Here is a 9,507-nt window from a genome sequence, read left to right on the forward strand (position 1 = left end):
TAATACAACCAAATAAAAGCCGAAAACTATAAATACATGTGCACTCACCAACATTATGTTGACGTTTTCAAAAATACATGTATTCTCAGGGAGATGCGTGTGGAGAATTGTGGTGCCGAGGAGGAGGAGGTCTTCAAGTAAGCTTGTTGGAGTTTAGTTCCGTTTGTTTATCGTTTCTAGTGATGTTTAGGTTGTGTGCTTGTATTTTAAAACAATGTAATCCTCGAATAATTTATAACAAATAAAAGTAATGTTTGTGATATACTTTTGTGTTATGTTCTCTCTCTCTCTCTCTTTGTAACACCCCGAAATGCAGGTATATCTCTTTAATCCTTCTTCTTTTCCAAGTTGTCAAAATTGGCCCAAAATAGAAAATGGTGATAAGTGGGTACGCTGGGCGTACTTAAGAGTACGCTGGGCGTACTTAAGAGTACGCTGCGCGTACCCATGGGAGTGCCTTTGACGCGGATTCAACCCAGTACGCAGGGCGTACCTTAGTTTACACCGAGCGTACTGGGCCCAGACTCAAAACCCTAATTAAGTCATGAGCACTATAAAAGGGATGCTATGGCCTCCATCCCAGCCACCATTTCCAGAGAGTGAAACCCTAAGAGAGCCAAACCTTCGTTCTAAGCTTCTGTGTGTGTGTTTGGGCTTAAAAGTATCATTGTGTGCTTGTGAAGAAAAAAAGAAGGCCATTGTGGAAGCTAGAGTTGGAGTGCAAGCTTTGGATCTGAGCTCTACAGAGGTTGGAGCACCACTTGGAGGTAAAAAGCTCAAAGCTTTCCTAGTCTTTTTGGATTTGTGCTTTATAGACTATTTCTAGGGTTTTTGTCCCAAAGGTGGAGACTTTATGAGTAAATGGTCTCCATAAGCCTAGATCTGCCTTGTTTTAGTGTATATTGTGTCATAGATCCATAAAAATCCAATCTTGGACGTGAAGATTAAGTCATGCATGAGATAAGGGCTTAATGAGGAAAGACGAAAGGTGTTTAGAGTGATTGGTGACCTTTACAGTCATGCAAAGGCTTAAAGGTTTCGACTTTATGGATTAAGAGGTATTAGAATGGCCAGATTTGAAATATGAGCTTATGTCTTAACCATTTAAGACCAAAATCATGAGGAGTGTGAAACTGGGACTTACGCTGGGCGTAATCCCAGTACGCGCAGCGTAGGGGGTCGAGCTCCCCGATTCTGTGAAGCCTTCGAGTACGCCCAGCTACAGAGCTGGTACGCGTCGCGTACTCCGGAGGGTAGACTTTCGTTGACTTTTAGGGTTTAGTCAACATTTTGACCTTTGGGCCATTTGAGGGGTAAAATGGTCTTTTACCCTTCTGAGAGAATATAGGGAGGGACTAGTCTAGCCTTTGAGAGCCGTATTAATTATAGATAATTAATTTGTGTGATTAGGCGGAGGCTAGATCAGTATTTCGAGTTCGAGTTATCCGAGTTACCCGAGGTGAGTCTTCTCACTATACATTACCTAGAGTGGTATCTATGTGCAGACCGGAGGGTCTTATGAGTTATGTGTATGTTTGAGTTTATGTGCATTGTGATATATGTATGCTATGTGTTATATAGACCAGAGCAGAGGGTTCAACAATTTAGACCGGACCGGAGGGTCCAACGATTTAGACCGGACAGGAGGGTCCAACGAGCTAGACCGGACTGGAGGGTCCAACGAGCTACGGGACTGGAGGGTCCCGCTGAGACACATTGACCGGAAGGTCATACCGAGTTATAGCCTCGAGTGGATTATGTGCTGTATGTGGTATTTTGGGGTACTCACTAAGAATGTATGCTTACCGTGTTATGTGATATGTGTTTCAGGTACCAGCGAGGATCGCGGGAAGGCGCCGACATGATCTGTACACACTGGCAGGGGATTATGTTTTGAGATTATGGGATATGTTTTATTGCGATGACATTTGATACATGAGATTTTGAGAATATTATATGAGTTTATTTATGTTTGAAAAATGAAAAATTGTTTTAAAATTTACGTCGTTACAAGTTGGTATCAGAGCCTTGGTTTGAGGGATTCGGATGCACCTTCGGGCGTATCTGAACTCAAACTGAGGATTTGAGAAAATTGTTCATAAAAGAAACAATTTTTCTAAAAGAGCAAAAGATTATTGAGAAAAGCAAAACGGAGCAGTGTGTACGATCAGCCAGCGCCCGAACGGTGATTTCCCAAAATACCCTTACATTATGTGTTATGAGATATTATGTGATATGCTATGCATGCTAGAGTAGGCTAGGTATTCATGGTTAGGACTAGAGTGGGCCTGATTTGAGATGCCTTAGCCTAGGAGTTACTGCTATTATGAGATACTTCGAGAGTGAGTAGGTAGCAGCGAGGAGCTTATGAGTGGTCTACTGGAGAGTAGCCTGAGTTTAGTGAGATATAAAGTACTTGCGATCTGGGATCCTAGGAGGAGGACTTGGGGTGAATACCGATGCGTTGTGGAAGGTAGTATAATGCCCGTACTACTGGAAACACCGGATCGGTGAGCAGTCCAAGTAAGAATCCTTAGGGTACTAAAGAACAAGTAGGGTTGAGTATCGAGTGCGAGTATACTCGAGCGTATCTCTGATTTCTTTTGTGTTGTATTTCAGAGACATCATGGTTGGGACGCGCCACCACCCAGGAGGCAGTGGTACCAGTGGTACCAGTGATGAGGAGATCCGTAGGTTGATTCACGAGGAGGTGGCCGCAGCCATACGAGCGGAGATTCCTGAGATGTTTGGGTCTATCAAGACCACTTTGATTGAGACGTTTGACGAGCGGTATGCTTCTCTTACCGAGGCTGCTGTTGCTGCAGCCACCGCAGCCAGGCCACAGGGGGGTGACTCGTTGTTGTACCGAGAGTTCAGCAACACGAAGCCACCAGAGTTTGATGGGACTCAGGATCCGATAGCCGCGATGAGGTGGATCTCTGACATTGAGGGATGCTTCTACACCTGTTCTTGTCCGGAGCATCTGAGAGTACAGTTCGCGCCGAACCAGCTTCGCTTGGGAGCGAAGGACTGGTGGAAGTTTGTTACGGCAGACTTCACTGCCGCAGAGATTACAGCGATGACCTGGGAGAGGTTCACTACCATGTTCCGAGATGAGTATGTTCCCCCGGTGGAGAGGGAACGGTTGGCGCAGGAGTTCTTGTCCCTCAAGCAGGGGACGGAGTCCGTGACTGTGATTACACGGATGTTCCATGAGAGGGCTTTGTTTTGCCCTGAGCATGTTTCTACCGAGCAGGCACGTATGAGTCGACATCTGAGCATACTGAGGAGAGAAATTCATGAGTTCGTGGCGAACTCGATGTACCGGACATTTGCCGAGCTTCAGGAAAATGCTCGGAAGAGGGAGATCGAGCTGGAGACTCAGGCCAGGGAGGAGCCCGAGTCTCAGAGGAGGGATAGGTGGCCGGTACAGTCTCAACCGGTAGCCAAGCGGGCAAATCTCGCTGATTCGAGATATGGGGGTCCGAAGGGCCGCACTTGCGGGAAGTGCGGCAAGAGCCATGATGGGACGTGCAGAGCGGGTGTGTGCTACAAGTGTGGAAATGAGGGGCATATCGCGAGGGATTGCCCCAAGGGATTTTCGGTTTGCTTTCACTGCAACCAGACAGGTCATCGGAAGGCCGAGTGCTCACAGCTACTTCAGGGATCAGCACAGGGATCTGCACCTACTGCTAGAGCTACCGAGGTCCGGCCAGCGAAGGCCGGGGCACCGAAGGCTCGCGGGAGAGCCTTTCAGTTGACAACGGAGGAGGTCCGCGCAGCGCCCGATGTTGTGGCTGGTATGTATTCTTTTATTTACTTATACTGAGTTTGAGATATTGTGCTTATTCTGTGGTATGCATAGGTACTTTTCTTGTGAGTTCTGTACCTGCTTTGGTGTTATTTGACTCGGGTGCGAGTCGATCTTTCGTGTCATTAGCGTTTAGCCAGCACATCAGTACCCGACGAGAGGCGTTGAGTCCACCTCTACGACTTTCTATAGCTGACGAGCGAGCGGTATATGCTACTGATGTGATTCGAGGATGTGTACTCGAGATTTTCGGTGTTGAGTTCCCGATATATCTGGTACCGATTGCGATGGGTGATGTCTGTGTCATCGTGGGGATGGAGTGGTTGAGCCGATTTGGAGCTGTTATAGACTGCGAGCGACAGTTGGTGACCATACGAGACCCTAGTGGGGGAGTACTTACGGTGTATGGCGAGTGTACCCGATCTGGGTCAGCATTTTGTTCAGCCGCCAGAGCGAGACAGAGTCTACAGCAGGGCTGTAGAGGGTTTGTAGCCTATGTGATGGATACACGAGTTGCCGCAGAGAAGCCGAGTTCTGTCGGTGAGGTACCGATAGTGCGAGAGTTTTCGGATGTTTTTCCCGAGGAGTTGTCGGGTGTGCCTCCCGAGAGGCAGGTGGAGTTTCGCATCGATTTGATTCCGGGGGCAACACCTATTGCCAAGGCACCTTATCGCCTTGCGCCACCGGAGATGCAAGAGTTATCCTTGCAGCTTCAGGAGCTGTTGGGGAAGGGATTCATCCGACCGAGTAGCATGCCATGGGGAGCGCCGATCCTTTTTGTCAAGAAAAAGGATGGTTCACACCGGATGTGCATTGATTACTGGGAGTTGAACAAATTAACGGTCAAGAACCGTTATCCATTGCCGAGGATCGATGATTTGTTCGATCAATTTCAGGGTGCGTCTTGGTTTTCTAAGATAGACTTGAGTTCTGGATATCACCAGATGAGGGTGCGTGATGAGAATTTCCAGAAGACAGCTTTTAGGACTCGTTATGGGCGTTACGAGTTCGTGGTGATGCCTTTGGGATCACCAATGCACCAACGACGTTCATGGACCTCATGAACCGAGTATGCAGGCCAATGTTGGATCGATCGGTGATTGTGTTCATCGACGACATTCTAGTGTATTCGAAGACCAGAGAGCAGCATGAGGAGCACCTGAGGGAGATCCTTGGAGTATTGAGATCGGAGAGGCTTTATGCCAAATTCTCCAAGTGTGATTTCTGGTTACGAGAAGTCCAGTTCCTGGGACATCTCGTTAATCAGAATGGGATATTGGTCGATCCGGCCAAGATTGAGGTTGTCATGAGTTGGGAGGTGCCGAGATCCCCCACCGAGATCAGGAGTTTTCTGGGGTTGGCCGGCTAATATCGGAGATTTATCCAGGATTTCTCCAAGATTGTCGTTCCCCTCACCAGATTGACCCGGAAGGGCGTTGCTTTTTCTTAGGGTCCAGAGCAGCAGACCTCATTTGAGACTCTTCACCAGAGACTATGCGAAATCCAGTGTTAGCTCTTCCGGAAGGAATGGAGGATTTTGTGGTTTACTGTGATGCGTCTATATCGGGGTTGGGTGCGGTGCTTATGAAGAGGGGGCACGTGATAGCATACACATCGAGGCAGTTGAAACCTCATGAGACGAGGTATCCCACCCACGATTTGGAGTTGGGGGCAGTAGTGTTCGCCCTCAAGATATGACGCCATTATCTGTATGGGGTTCGGTGTACTGTATACACGGACCACAAGAGTTTGAAGTATCTGATGGATCAACCCAACCTGAACATGCGTCAGAGGAGATGGTTGGATGTGGTAAAGGATTATGATTGTGAGATCCTGTACCACCCGGGCAAGGCTAACGTGGTAGCCGATGCTCTGAGCCGCAGGGCGGAGAGCGCCCCGATTCGAGATATATGCATGAGGATGACGGTGACGACTCCGGTATTAGATACCATCCGAGAGGCCCAGGCGGAGGCTGTGAGACTAAAAAACCTCAAGAGAGAGCGGGTGGTTGGGTAGGTATCCGAGTTTGTGACAGATATCCGAGGGTTGAGGACCTTTCGAGGTCGGATATGGGTGCCTTATACGGGCGGGGCACGTAGCACTCTGATGGAGGAGGCGCATAGATCGAGATTCTCGATCCATCCCGGGGCCACTAAGATGTATTTGGACCTGAAGAGAGACTATCGGTGGCCCTGTATGAAGAGGGATGTTGCATGGGTAGTAGAGAGGTGCTTGACATGTCTTCGGGTTAAGGCCGAGCAACAGCGTCCGCATGGCAAGTTGCAGCCATTAGAGATTCCCCAGTGGAAGTGGGAACATATTTCTATGGATTTTATCACCAAATTGCCGAGGACCACGAGGGGTGTTGATGCAATTTGGGTGATTGTGGATCGGCTGACGAAGAGCGCTCACTTCCTTGCTATCAGTGAGAGCTCTTCTGCAGAGAGACTGGCAGAGATGTATATGAGAGAGGTGGTGTCGCGGCATGGAGTGCCAATCTTGATTGTGTCAGACCGAGATGTACGTTTTACTTCCAGGTTCTGGAAGAAGTTTCATGAGGAGTTGGGTACGAGATTGCACTTCAGTACTGCTTATCACCCACAGACGGATGGGCAGAGTGAGCGGACGATACAGACGCTCGAGGACATGCTTCGAGCATGTGTTATGGACTTCGGTGGAAGTTGGGACACATATCTACCTTTGGCTGAGTTTTCTTACAACAACAGCCACCATTCGAGTATTGGTATGCCTCCCTTTGAGCTTCTTTATGGGAGGAGGTGTCGGACCCCCATCTGTTGGGGAGAGGTGGGGCAGCGAGTGATGGGTAGCACTGAGATAGTGCTTAAGACAACTGAGCAGATACAGCATGTCAGACAGAGGTTACTGACAGCCCAGAGCCGTCAGAAGAGTTATGTGGATAGGCGGCGGTCCGAGCTCGAGTTCCAGGTTGGAGATTTCGTACTCCTGAAGGTATCTCCTTGGAAAGGAGTGATCCGATTCAGGAAGAGGTACAAGCTGGGGCCCCGATACATTGGTCCGTTCAGGGTGACCGCGAGGGTGGGTAAGGTAGCATATCGTCTGGAGCTGCCCGAGGAGTTGAGTCAGATCCATTATACCTTCCACGTATCCCACTTGAGGAAGTGTATAGCCGATGAGACGGCGGTTGTGCCGCTAGAGGATATTCAGGTGGATGCGAGTCTGAATTACATTGAGAGGCTGATCGCGATCTTGGATCGGAAGATCACGATTCTGAGGAACAAGGAGGTGCCTCTGGTTCAGGTCCAGTGGCAACATCGGAGAGGGTCCGAGCTGACTTGGGAGCCGGAGTCGGAGATGCGGGAGCAGCATCCGGAGTTGTTCGCGGCATGAGACTTCGGGGGCGAAGTCTGGTTCTAGAGGGGGAGAATTGTAACACCCCGAAATGCAGGTATATCTCTTTAATCCTTCTTCTTTTCCAAGTTGTCAAAATTGGCCAAAAATAGAAAATGGTGATAAGTGGGTACGCTGGGCGTACTTAAGAGTACGTTGCGCGTACCCATGGGCGTGCCTTTGACGCGGATTCAACCCAGTACGCGGGGCGTACCTTAGTTTACGCTGAGTGTACTGGGCCCAGACTCAAAACCCTAATTAAGTCATGAGCACTATAAAAGGGATGCTATGGCCTCCATCCCAGCCACCATTTCCAGAGAATGAAACCCTAAGAGAGCCAAACCTTCGTTCTAAGCTTGTGTGTGTGTGTTTGGGATTAAAAGTATCATTGTATGCTTGTGAAGAAAAATAGAAGGCCATTGTGGAAGCTAGAGTTGGAGTGCAAGCTTTGGATTTGAGCTCTACAGAGGTTGGAGCACCACTTGGAGGTAAAAAGCTCAAAGCTTTCCTAGTCTTTTTGGATTTGTGCTTTATGGACCATTTCTAGGGTTTTTGTCGCAAAGGTGGAGACTTTATGAGTAAATGGTCTCCATAAGCCTAGATCTGCCCTGTTTTAGTGTATATTGTGTCATAGATCCATAAAAATCCAATCTTGGACGTGAAGATTAAGTCATGCATGAGATAAGGGCTTAATGAGGAAAGAGGAAAGGTGTTTAGAGTGATTGGTGACCTTTACATCCATGCAAAGGCTTAAAGGTTTCGACTTTATGGATTAAGAGGTATTAGAATGGCCAGATCTGAAATATGAGCTTATGTCTTAACCGTTTAAGACCAAAATCATGAGGAGTGTGAAACTGGGACTTACGATGGGCGTAATCCCAGTACGCGCAGCGTAGGGGTCGAGCTCCCCGATTCTGCGAAGCCTTCGAGTACGCCCAACGTACAGAGCTGGTACGCGCTGCGTACTCCGGAGGGTTGACTTTCGTTGACTTTTAGGGTTTAGTCAACATTTGGACCTTTGGGCCATTTGAGGGGTAAAATGGTCTTTTACCCTTCTGAGAGAATATAGGGAGGGACTAGTGTAGCCTTTGAGAGCCGTATTAATTATAGATAACTAATTTGTGTGATTAGGCGGAGGCTAGATCAGTATTTCGAGTTCGAGTTATCCGCGTTACCCGAGGTGAGTCTTCTCACTATACATTACCTAGAGTGGTATCTATGTGCAGACCGGAGGGTCTTATGAGTTATGTGTATGTTTGAGTTTATGTGCATTGTGATATATGTATGCTATGTGTTATATAGACCAGAGCAGAGGGTTCAACAATTTAGACCGGACCGGAGGGTCCCACGATTTAGACCGGACAGGAGGGTCCAACGAGCTAGACCGGACTGGAGGGTCCAACGAGCTACGGGACTGGAGGGTCCCGCTGAGACACATTGACCGGAAGGTCATACCGAGTTATAGCCTCGAGTGGATTATGTGCTGTATGTGGTATTTTGGGGTACTCACTAAGAATGTATGCTTACCGTGTTATGTGATATGTGTTTCAGGTACCAGCGAGGATCGCGGGAAGGCGCCGACATGATCTGTACACACTGGCAGGGGATTATGTTTTGAGATTATGGGATATGTTTTATTGCGATGACATTTGATACATGAGATTTTGAGAATATTATATGAGTTTATTTATGTTTGAAAAATGAAAAATTGTTTTAAAATTTACGTCGTTACACACACACACACACACTCTCTCTCTCTCTCTCTTTATATATATATATATATATATATATATATATATATATATATATATATATATATATATATGGTCAAATGTTTCTAGTATCTATTGTATGCGTGTAGGATTGATTCTGGACCAATCATTTTAGTTATTTTAAGAAAATAATTAATGCATATTAAATGCTGAAGATTTAATTAATAATCATTATATCTTCAACATGTAATATGTATTAATTACTTTCTTAAAATAACTAATATGATTGGTCCAGAATCAATCCTACATGCACACAATAGATAGTTAGAACACAATAATCTAACCCTATATATATATATATATATATATATATATATATATATATATATATATATATATATATATATATATATATATATATATATGCCTCGATCCAATTTTTCTACGTTCGTACCGCCCGACGTTTCCGCCATCGGCCGGGACATGACATGAAATAAGCTTACGTGTGGCTTGGTGTCCACCTAAAGAGTGCAAAACCTATTGAAAGTCAAAAATTATAAAATATACCCAAATATGAGGCATTAATGGACACGGCTAAGGAGTGCAAACTGATAA

Source organism: Lactuca virosa, chromosome 9 (assembly GCF_052849685.1).
Source record: "Lactuca virosa cultivar CGN04683 chromosome 9, Lactuca_virosa_CGN04683_v6, whole genome shotgun sequence".
Classification (NCBI taxonomy): domain Eukaryota; kingdom Viridiplantae; phylum Streptophyta; class Magnoliopsida; order Asterales; family Asteraceae; genus Lactuca; species Lactuca virosa.